The 12,097-nt window shown below is 43.1% G+C and overlaps 1 protein-coding gene across 5 annotated transcripts in view; it reads right to left on the bottom strand.

Annotated features, from left to right (window-relative positions):
• CRIM1 (cysteine rich transmembrane BMP regulator 1) overlaps positions 1–12,097 on the bottom strand; it is a 187,105-nt gene that overhangs the window by 135,341 nt on the left and 39,667 nt on the right. The gene's annotated exons all lie outside the window — the stretch shown is intronic.

Raw genomic sequence — 12,097 nt, 5'->3', positions numbered from 1 at the left:
TGGCTTTGACTCAAAGTCTATCTTTATGTGTGACTGCAATAGATTTCTTTGTTGTTTTAAAAATTAAAAACCCTCTTTATTCAAAAAAGTCTTTTTTTTTCCCCATTAGGGTCTCTTAATCAAGGTAGTAGAAACTATGTAATACTGGCAAGGCTGGAAAAAGGGTAAAAGCACAGTATTTACCAGAGAATTCTTACCTATATGGATACAATTATAAGGACATCTGAAATGATTACTTTTTGATGGACTGCAAATTAAAACCACCAACTTTGCCTGAGTTGTCCAAGATCCCAGATTATGGTTTTGGAATACTAATTACACTAACTAATGAGGTTTTAATGGCCTGAGTTTGGGAATGACAATTCCTGAAGGCCCACACCCTCTGGATGGATGGTTGATGGAGACAGCTGGCCTGGGGCAGGAGGACAGAGAAGGTACAAGTCCAACTCTTCTATGGGGAGTAGTCAGGCTCCCTTTGAAGCAGCTCAGAAGGTCAGGATTCCAAATCATTTGCTCATGTCAGGAAACACCCTTGTGGGGGCCAGGATTTAGCAGGACACAGCTGGGCAAAGCAGCAACTCAGCAGCTCTTCACGACAGAGCACACGCCAAGCCCTGGGAATAACTGGAAGGTCACCTACAGCCAAGTCAGAAACCACAGAAACGCAAGGGCCTGCTCAGGGTTACCCAGAAGCTGAAACGTTCACCTGCTAAAGGCGAGCCTCAGACCAACATTTCTTTAGCGTCTCTGATAGATGAAATAGGAAAGTCCTCTGCTTGGCCCCCAAAGAATACCATTTCTCTGACTGAAAGCATCAGGTTCTTTTTTGTCCTTTTAACAATAAGCGTGCTTTAAAAAATATATACTCAGTAGATGGTATTTAATCTTTAAACAAGCATACACTTGTGGCAAATATCACTCACCTACAACTTCTGGTACTCCTGTACCAACCTGGGAGCATGTATACATAGGAAGAGGACAGACAGACGTCTGGGCTACAAACAATTTGGACGGAAGAGATGTCTTGAGAGCACAGAGAATGAGTTAAAGCAAAGAAGGAAGGGGGGACATTAATAAGTGGCACAGAACACTATTATTTACATGTAACTGCATAGAAAGTATCATTCTAAGGGTCAGATTGAAGATTTGTTTACACCATTTCCTGGAACCCCAATGTGGTTGAATAAAACACTCCTCTGCACAGACATACACAGACAGACAGACACACACACTCCCCTCCTACACACCAGGATATAAAATATTTAATCATGACAGGGTTTTTTTTTTGCTGGGCACAAGAAATCACAACAACCAGAAGGTCACTTTATGACTTCCAACAGTTAAAATGCAGGTATAATTATTCAAGCAAGTGCTCCCCTCCAGCTGGTCTCATGCCAAGTTCCTTGAGTTTCCTGTTTTGATTTCCCAGATATTTGAAACTGGTTTCCGCCTTTTGGTAGCCCCCCCTCTTTTTTTTCCCGTACCAGTTATCAAGACATCAAAACAACAATTTGTACCTACAACATAAAATTCTAAAATACTGATTTAGTTGTCAACCTAAATAAAAGAGTCTACTACTTATGAAAATAAATAACGGTGTCTATGCTTTCCTTCCCTATGACGTTGCTGGAATCTAAAATGAAATACATAGATTTAGATTTCAAAGTCACTTTAGGGGCGCCTGGGTGGCACAGCGGTTAAGCGTCTGCCTTCGGCTCAGGGCGTGATCCTGGCGTTCTGGGATCGAGCCCCACATCAGGCTCCTCCGCTATGAGCCTGCTTCTTCCTCTCCCACTCCCCCTGCTTGTGTTCCCTCTCTCGCTGGCTGTCTCTATCTCTGTCGATAAATAAATAAAATCTTTAAAAAAAAAAAAAAAGTCACTTTAAAATATGTGCTCCTACAAAGAAAAGATTGATCCCATTACCGATTTCTGATTGTTTTTACAAAGAGAGGGGGGCAGCGACAGAGATTTAATGTTGCATGAAAGCCTACTGTCTTCATTAAGCATGCATCTTTAATGACACTTGGACAGCTAAAGGAAAAATCACAATCAGGGGGACCTTGATGGTAATGAGGACCCTCAGCCACCTGGAAGGTAAGGTTAAATGGCTTTTTCTAATTGGTCAGGGAAGGGTTAGTGTCTCCATACTTGTTAAGCATTGCAAATGGAACTCCTTGAAAATAATTTTTTAAAAACTATTTATATGAGCTAAAGCAATCCATTCACAAGCGTAATATTGGTTTCAGATACAACTACCCTAAGAAAAACAATCTGCAATGAGTAATTTTAATGAAGCGCGTGACTAACTTAAAAATTCTGAATTGGTGGAAGTCCTGGAGTAGAGAAGGAGCAGCCCCTGCAACGTAGCACGCTTGGCTTCTGAAGAAGGAAGAGTCAGAGCTTGAGAGATTATCTTTTTGTTTATTGTTATTATTCTGGTAGTTAAGTACATATATTCCATTATCAAGGATTATATAAAGGCCAAGTACTTCCCAAAGGTTCTTCCCCTGAAATGTTCTATTCTCACCCCATTTCTATCCTCCCTTCAACCAAATAATTACAGTACTGATGAGCTCTAAGGACCTTATAAATGCACTTTATAGCAGTCATATTTTGGGGAAACGTATGATTTGACTTTCAGTACCTCTGATCCTGTGAATTAATGATTACACTGGATCATTTTTACTATAGTCAATATTATAGGAAAGATTTGGGGATAATGACATTTAATACCATGTCGATCGACACAATTTTTAAAAAAATCCACAAACCTAAGGTCTGAGATATTTTTCTAGTGTTCAGCAAAGATCAAATAGGTAAACTTCTAGAAAGGATCACCTCTACTAAAAGCAACTTCCTCAGCACCCAAGTCTTGGGATTTGTTTAGTTTCTCATCATGTGATCCGACGTGTGTACTATGAAACACCTCAATTGGGTTTTAGTTTCTTTTAATATTGACTTGGATAAAAAATTATATGATAAAACCATTACTATGTATTACTCTTTGAAAACAGGCTTTATAACAGACGCTTTCTATTTAAAAGCAATGAAAGTAGTAGAAATCAACAGTAAGTCCCATGATCACTTAAAGGTAAGATGTTCTCTCCCAGGGAGGTAGATTCGCCCCAGCCCTCTATGACTGCGGCTCAGTGTGGTGACGAACGAGCCCCGCAGCCTCTCCTGGGGGCTCACTGGAAACGCAGACCCACCAGCCCCAATCCAGTCCCTGTCAATCAAAATCTCAGTGTGTCCATTAAGCTCTCTCAAGCCTAAGGGATCGAGGGAGCTCCCTGTGCGCGTGATGCCCAGGCCTCCCCCATGGACCGTGAGCCCTGTGTGGGAACTTGGGTCGGGGCAGAGCTGGGTGCCCCCATCATCCCTGTACTGATACTACGGGATGGCAGCAGACGTCCGGCTACGGCTAAAAGTGTCTCCCTCCCGCACAGTTCCAGTGCCTAGAGGGTCAAGAGGGGATTCTGTTGCACTATCCCAAAGACAGAACGGATGTTAAAGAATCCGCCCATCTCCACTTGATCACATTTCCTTGGGTGCTTTTTTTGTGGGTGTGTGAGTGTTGTCCCTACTCCCTCAAATGTTTGAGAAAAAAGTTGTGTGGATAAAAGCATTCAGTATCCGATTTCTTTCTACATACTAATTAAATTTTTGTCTACTAATATTACAGATGGCATCACAAGGCAGTCTATCTGATGAGGCCACACACAGCACAAGTTGTACTGTGGGCTACAGACTGAGAAAAAGATAAGCAAGACTAAAATGTAGCACTTACACTGTTTGGGAAAAAAAATAAGGGGAATGTAAAGCACTTAAAATGGAATAACAAGGCCATATTATATTAACATTTCCTCAGGTACGACTGAAAGAGTAAATTAAGAGCGCAGAATAATTAATTAAAATTAAGGCTCTGAAGCCACTGTTATTTAGGCTTTTAAAAACTGAAAGGAAAAATTCTATAAAACAGAAGTCATTTGTCTGTGTCAAAATTAGTGTAGCATCGGAACATACAGCCATATAATGCAAACTCAATCTTCCTTTTAAGCAGATGAAAAAAATACAGGTATCTAACTAGCTACATAAATTCTCTCATCTTCTTTCTTTTTTTCTTTTTAAAGATTTTTTATTTATTTACTTGACAGAGAGAGAGAGAGAGAGAGGGAGCACAAGCAGGGGGAGTGGCAGGCAGAGGGAGAGGGAGAAGCAGGCTCCCCGCTGAGCAGGGAGCCCCATGTGGGGCTTAATCCCAGAAGCCTGGGATCATGACCTGAGCTGAAGGCAGATGCTTAATCAACTGAGCCACCCAGATGCCCTTCTCTCATCTTTTCTCTAACCTTTAATTTCTGCCTAAGCATATATATTCCATGCAATGTACATTAACAGAACAGATAAATGCTTAAAAATATCATTTAAGACACTTATAAAATTTCTTTAAAAAATCAAAAGCAAGCTCCCAAAGCATATCTAAAATGTGATTCTATCTATGCATCTTGCACTTTTACGGTCATTTAGAAAATGGCCCCTCAGTTAAATGCAAAACAAAGTCAAACTGATAGACTCTGAGTTGTAGTGACAGCATGTGCTCAATAGGTCCTTTTTTTTTTATTTTTTATTTTTTTTAAAAGATTTTATTTATTTATTTGACAGAGAGAGAGACAGCCAGCGAGAGAGGGAACACAAGCAGGGGGAGTGGGAGAGGAAGAAGCAGGCTCATAGCGGAAGAGCCTGATGTGGGGCTCGATCCCATAACACCGGGATCACGCCCTGAGCCGAAGGCAGACGCTTAACCGCTGTGCCACCCAGGCGCCCCTCGATAGGTCCTTTTTGAATAAATAAATGAATAAAGAATGAAGATGAATGAAGAAAGAAAACAGCTCTGAAGTGAAAGGAGCAGCCTCAGAAGGTTATAGACAACGTTGAAAGGATTCTTCTGGACCGAAAGAGTGTACAGCTATAATGCCAATTCTTTACCTTCCCATCCAACTGTTTACTGGCCTTCGCGTCCTACCCCGAATGGCTCTAGTCTCAGGTATGGGTCTGACCCGCTCCTAGTCTCAGGTATGGGTCTGTGCTCTCAAACACTTTTAAAGGCTTTTTTGAATAAGGGAGTACAAATCGGTCAATCCATCAATAATAAATCATTAAAATGATATACTCCATTTTATACCTCCCACTCTCAGGGGCAGCGACATTTAAGGCTAACTTCGGGCTCGCCGCCAGTGATGGTCCCTAGGCTTTCTCTCCCTGTGCTGGGGGAACACTTCCCGCACCGCCACCACTGCCCTCGCGGAGCGCTAACGCGGCCAGCCACAAATGTTCTCCGGGATGCACATTACTGTCACATTAAGCTTCCTAAAAACACTCATACTCCTCACATACTCATTAACAGCACCACACTCTCCCTGGGAAGATGACTCAGAATCTTATCTGCAGCCCAGATCTCTGAGTTCCAGACTCTTAAGTCCTGTCTTCCCCTTGATGTCCACAGACACCTCAAACACAACAAAACACACGCAATATCTACCTCATCCAACCTCCCACACAGCTGCTCTCCTTGTGGTCCACATTCTAATAAGTAACACCACGCAACAGCCTGCCCTTCATGCCCTCTGAGCATCTATCTTGACAATCACCCTCCCCTCCCCAAATCTGGCCGTCATCACTTTCCTCATGCTCCAAAGTCAATCAGCCACTACAGCCCACTGCCTCGACCACTGTAATTTCCTATCTGCACCCTTCTATCCATCCTCTTTTCTGTCTCCAAGGCTGCTCTTACTCTCTCCTGCCCCTTCTGTTGAGCCACCCAACATACTTCTCAGAGTTGAACTCGGTTCCCCATTCCTCCACAAAGCCTTGCTTGATTCATCCATCTTATTAATGTTGAGCCGTTCTTATTTGTCTACTCGATATAAGACAATGATGTAAAGTATCACATGCCCGTTTCAGATTATCTTTTCTCTAAAATATCTTGTAGAGAAAAAAGTAATTAAATGCAGCCCTAAATTATAAATCATTTAACATTGACTCTAAGTGCTTTTAGCTAAACTAAAGGAGAAATTTCTCCTTTTGCAAAATGTTCACTGTATGTCTCCAAACATGAGTGAATTTCACATAATCTATACTATTCCACTAATCCACATGATGTGTGATACAGCAATGCCTAAAAAGTGTATTTCGGAACACACTTGATGGATCCCACACAGATATTCCCTCAGCTAGTCTCCTCCATGTGGACTGGGTTGATTTTATTTTTCTCTAGAATCTCCCAACAAAGTTATACCTCCTTGCGGAAAGGGCTGACTTCCTCTCAGGAATATATATCTTTGTAGTCCTCAGTATACTTACGATGGAGCTTAAATGCTACTTACTGAGTTAATTACATAAAAAATGACTTAAGTAACAAATAGCTCTACTTGGGTGTCAAATTTAATTTATCCAAAACAAAACTCTTGAATCTTCCTTAAATCTACTCCTGCTCCTTGGAAAGGGCACCGCTTTGCTTAAAACCCAAAATCTAAGAGTACTCCTTGATTCCTCTTTCCCTCACTCCCAATGTGCAATCCATCAACAAATCTAGTTCCAAATTATTTCTCAAATCCACCCATCCCTTCATCTCCAGCTGTGAAGCCTGAACCACCATTACCTCTTCCCTGAACTACCAAAAGAATCCCTACCTGCGACTCTGTTCCCGTTCTTGCATCTTGCGGCTTCCCACAAGTCTCTGCTCCACCAGATGCACTGTTGAAGCCACACAAACCAACTTACACTATACCCTGTTCAAAACCCTTTAATAGCTCTCCTATGTCCTCAAGATAAAATCCATTCACCTCACCGTAACTTACAAGGCATTATGTGAACTAATCCCCGTCCTTCTCTTCCTCCCCCATGACATTCCAGTCTCATGGACCTTCTTGCTTTTTCTTGCTATTCCTCCAACACACCGAGCTGGCTTAGAACTTTCCACATTTGTGGTTCCCTCTGAACGGAATTCTCTCCTGTCAGATCATCCTAAATTTGATGCTCTCTTACATTCAGATTTTAATGTAAATGTTGCCCCTTTATGGAAAACTTCCCTGACCTCTGTATCTAAAAGCGATTTTCTCGCTAATCTCAGTTAATTCTCATTATCATCCTAATTATTGTTTTTTGTAACTCCCATCGCATTATACAATATTTTCTGTTCCTTTTTTTTATTTCCATGTCACCCCTCTCTTTTTGAATGTCAGCTCCGTGACAGCTGTATCCCTAGCCACCAGATCTCTGCCCGGTACATATTTGGCACTCAATAAATATTTTTTGGATGAATGAACATTTGAATGTTTGCCAGGGTGTTTTTCATCCTTCCTGAACTTGGTTTCATATTTCTGACTACTTTTTGAGTGTATGACCACTCTGAACTGTAATAATTTTTTAGAAAATAAAAGCCACTGACCCCAACATGGAGTCATATGCACACTTGAAGGTCCGCGTCATCCACTGTATCGTGGAAATCTGCGGTGGCCACTCTGACTATAGTTATTAAGCTTGGAGCGGCTCCTCCAGAGAACCAGGCAGCTGCAGGGACTCGTATTGTTCTTGCTACTTTCGTCCCCTCCTCTGATGGTCCATCAATTTAACTTTTGTGAAGCTCAGCACAACATATTCCAAATCAAGGATGAACATATACCAAATCAAGGAGTGGAGCATAAAATTATAAGCTTTGTCAAGATCAAGGTGGGGTGACCTGCAGGCCATTCCCTTTATCAGACTTCCACCTCTACAGAGAAGTATAGAGGATTCTGACAAGCCGTTCCACACAGCGCCATGGGTGGCTGTTACCCACTGTCCTGTTGCCTCTGCATTTGTGACCAACTGATCTTATGGTGTGATGTGTTCATGTATTTTAGGAAAGAAAACATTTGGTAAAATCCAGGACCAACTCCTTCTCTTTTCAACAGGAACTTGCTTAATACCCAGAAATCACCAGTATTCTTCATAAATCTATAAATACGATAATGAAATGCCCTGCAATGTCTTCCACACATTTTTTTAAATATTGCTGTGGTTATGTTTAGAACTCATGCTCAGAATTTACTCCCAAAGCACAGAAATGGAGACACGTGCTTTCTCATTACACTCTGGCAACAATACTACTCCTTCTGCCCCACCCCCGACCCTGTACACCTAAACACTAGAAACTGCCTGAAGAATGGACCTACAAAGAGGGCTTTAACTAGAATGAACTAGTCACCTTCCCACAAGAGAACACCAAGAACCAAGTCTAAGCTACTGGGTCACTCATCGTTACTGGACTCTTATCCTCACTGGCCCTGCAAAATCACCCATGCCCTGCACAACCCTCCCTCCCAAATCCTTCTCCTGTGCCTTCTAGAACTCACAGTCTATCATCACCACAATCCCTTCTGCCATCATTCTCCCCTCACCTCCATGTTTTCACGGAAACCTGGGTACCCCCAGGCTCCTCTGTCCCTCGAAGTCCTCTTGTGGAGGGACGGCTTCCTTCCCCACACTCCGTAAACCTGAGGGTGGGGCGGCGTCCCCTCTGTTCTCACTGCTACTTTCAGATCACTCTTCCCTTTCCCCTTTAAAAACTGAAACCTCGTTCACATGAAGCACACGACATGGGACGGTGGACGTGCTGCGTGGAGCTGTGTCCTCCCTGGCACAGGTCACGCACTAGCACTGGGAAGACTCCTGCGTGACCCTCGATCTCTGCCCTTCTCTTCCTATCAGATGTTACCAGGAAAAATCCTAACCCTGGTCAGACCCAGCTCTCCGCCTACGCTGCGTGTGCCCTGGAGCTGGAGGAAGCACACGACTGTGTCGCTGGTGGCCCAGCAACCATGTAACTGCGAGCCCCCAGTGAGCTGTCCGCGCTCGTGGACGCGCGGAAGCCCCTGCCCTGGTTAATGCGCTCGTCCCCCCTCTGAGATGTCTGGTTTACATCCTCCTCCTCCTCCTCCTCAGTATCTCACACCTCTTCTCCCACCTCGGTGGCAGCTGACAACCTTGCTTTATCGTGTTTGAGAAAAAGGAACAACTTTGCTCCTCTCTTGAACACTTGGCTCCTGCAATCATGCCCTTTCTTATGTTAAGTGCTTTCTTGCTTTTTACTAAATCATTCTAGTCATCATTCAAACATACTGTAATCTCCCTCGTATTTTTAAAGCCCCTCTTGACCCTCTATGTCCCTAAAACAAACACCCCACTCTGCAGTTTCACATCAGCACAAACATCTCAAAAGTGCCCCCACCACCGTGACTTGTACTATCATTCTTGTGCTATTCAGGTGGGGAACCCTAGAATCATCTTTGTGCATTTTCGTCCCTGTTACACTATCTGTTAGCAGATACTTTGGGTTCTTTCAGCAAAATGGTGTGTATCCTCCTCTTCCTTGCTGTTTCCCTGCTAGCCCCCAGTCCAGTCTCTAGAGGCACCGCAGGAGAAGTACTGGAACAGCTCTCCAGGGAGCCTCCAGACTGCAGCATCCCCCCTGCGAACCCCCTCTGCATCCCTCCACAGTCCCCATCTGCCCATCCAGGGCTTCGCTGGCCTCTGATTCTCTCTGCTCATAAACCTGCAATAGTTCCTGCTAGTTCCTATTACCAGGCTTAAGCTCCCTCTGAGATGCAAAGACACTGTCATTCAGCCCCAGGCTGCTCCCACCTTAAGATTTCCTCTAACCTATCAACATAAAACCTTGCTCTTTTAGACCACCCCCCCATCACGTCTTAGGTACACCATGTAAATCCTGCCTCTATGTCTCATTCTTTTGTCCACATTGCTCTCCTTCTTAGAACCCATCACCATGCAAATTCCAAATTGTTCAGACTCTGCCTCTTCCATGACACCTTACCCTACAAGTCCAGGTCACGCTTTTCTGGCCTTAAATTCCTAGAAGCATTCTAAGGCTTCATTGCTATTAACAACTCCAGCGTACACAGTACTGTATCATCACTAATTCTCTCACAGGCAATATACACTTGAATATAGGCAGGGCTTTCTCCTTCAAACTTGTTTCTCAGAGGAGGGAAATCCCCCAATACGGACTTCTTACAAGATCTTGAATATCGCAGGGTGCTTTATTTTGAAAAAACAAAGTACTCTTTGTAGAAGATACATTAAATGAGCTCAACCAGTTCTACTTTTGGATTAGATAGAGGTCATCTGACAGAATCCGTTTTAAAAAAAAAAAAAGTAAAGAAATTTAATCAGCTACGGTAATCATTCCTGAGGGAATGCTCTCAAAATTGGAAGTGCTAGACCTTGTAAACAGCCCACTTAGAATCACTTTAAAAATCCATGCCATTAATCTCGACATTGTAAAGATCACAAATACACACCTAACTAATTAAAAATGCAACTGTCCCACTTTTATGTGAAAAGACACTGAATTTTGAACTAAACTTCTTGTGACCACTTAGATTCACAACCTGCCACGCGGCTGACCTTTGAGATGGTGGCGAGGAGAGCGTGCCGGGGAACAGGGGTTAAACGGCTTGGAAGCTGGCCTGAACAAAGAGGGTGGCAGCAACAGTGATACATTAGAAACTTCTGGGGGAGGGGCGCCTGGGTGGCGCAGTCCTTAGGCGTCTGCCTTTGGCTCAGGGAGTGATCCCTGTGTTCTGGGATCGAGCCCCACATCAGGCTCCTCCGCTAGGAGCCTGCTTCTTCCTCTCCCACTCCCCCTGCTTGTGTTCCCTCTTTCACTGGCTGTTTCTCTCTGTCAAAATAAATAAATAAAATCTTAAAAAAAAAAAAGAAAAGAAAAGAAACTTTTGGGGGAAAAAACAAAAACGAAACCAAAAAACAAAAAACCAAAAAACCCACCCAGCACAGTTCTGTGAAACCTAAGAGTGACAAAAATCATCTAAAATTACTGTATTTTACATCATGTGATTTTCAATATGTATGAGTAACTAGATTAATTATTTAAGTAGATATTTGACCACTCCATCAATATCCCTGCAAGTTTATATGCTAAAATTGGCAAAATACTCTCTTTTGGCAAGCAATGAGGTGGGGACAGGGGTGAGCAAAGAGCCACAAGATGATAAAAATGAGTTAGGTGACATGTTGTCCAATGTCATGATGCAGCTGGAAGAACACTTTACACGGTTAGTCCTGGACTTGTTCCTGAGCAGTTGCATGGAGCTCAGTTTTCCAATTTTCCAATTGAAGGGCCAGACTAAATGTTACCTAAGACTCGCTGTAGTTCTAGAATTTTATTTCTATTGTTTCCTACTACAATCTCTTTTAATGATTTAGCAGCCTTGGTAAATACGAAGAAAAAAAGCTATTTTAGAGGCTATTATAAATTTCTTATTCTTTATTACCATTTAATATGACCTGGAAACTTAATACAATTCAGTCTTGCTATACTGCCCTTATGAGATCTCACAATCCTTGGTATTCCAAACCTTATTACCAATCTCTCCATCTTAGAATGACATCATTTTAGAGATAACAGGTATACTTAAGAATGTCTGGCTCGGCTCTTTTTGTTCCCCAAGAGAAACATGGAGCTAGGAGAGAGTTTCATGCTGGTCTGGGGCCTTATCCTTTGCTTATCCTGGTTGCGAGCCACGGTACCAAGCTCTGGGCATGCCGCTCGCGATTACTGCAGCTAGTAATCACACTTCCACGGCTCCCATCTTTTGTCTGGGTTTTATGCAGGAATGTACAAAAGTTTCGGAACATATTAGCACAATTTTGTTATTTTAATGTAATGTCTGACTTCATTCCCCAGGCGAAGCACCCAATGACCCATCCACACCTATGTGGTTTTGCCATGGGGCAAAACCCAGGTAAGCCTTCAACCATCACTGTGCAATTCTCCCATCTCTGCTAAAGAGACACACTTCCTTGCCAGATGAGCTGCGTTTCTAGTTAGCACTCTCCTCGTGGAGCACCACGCCACGGTAAATCAAGTGGAACGGACCTGGTGACGACAGATGCCGATCTCAAGCACACCACTTGTGAAATCATCCAGTATGCAGAGGTGACCTCGGCGAGCTGGCACAAACTACCCTGCCCATGAGACCACAGCATCACCAGTTTCGCGGCCTCCAGGAAACACAGAC

The sequence above is a fragment of the Ursus maritimus genome, unplaced genomic scaffold (assembly GCF_017311325.1).
Source record: "Ursus maritimus isolate PB19 unplaced genomic scaffold, ASM1731132v1 scaffold_6, whole genome shotgun sequence".
In the NCBI taxonomy this organism is placed as follows: Eukaryota; Metazoa; Chordata; class Mammalia; order Carnivora; family Ursidae; genus Ursus; species Ursus maritimus.
The sequence above is the reverse complement of the archived record's forward strand: the minus strand, read 5'-3'. Positions and strand labels throughout refer to the sequence as shown.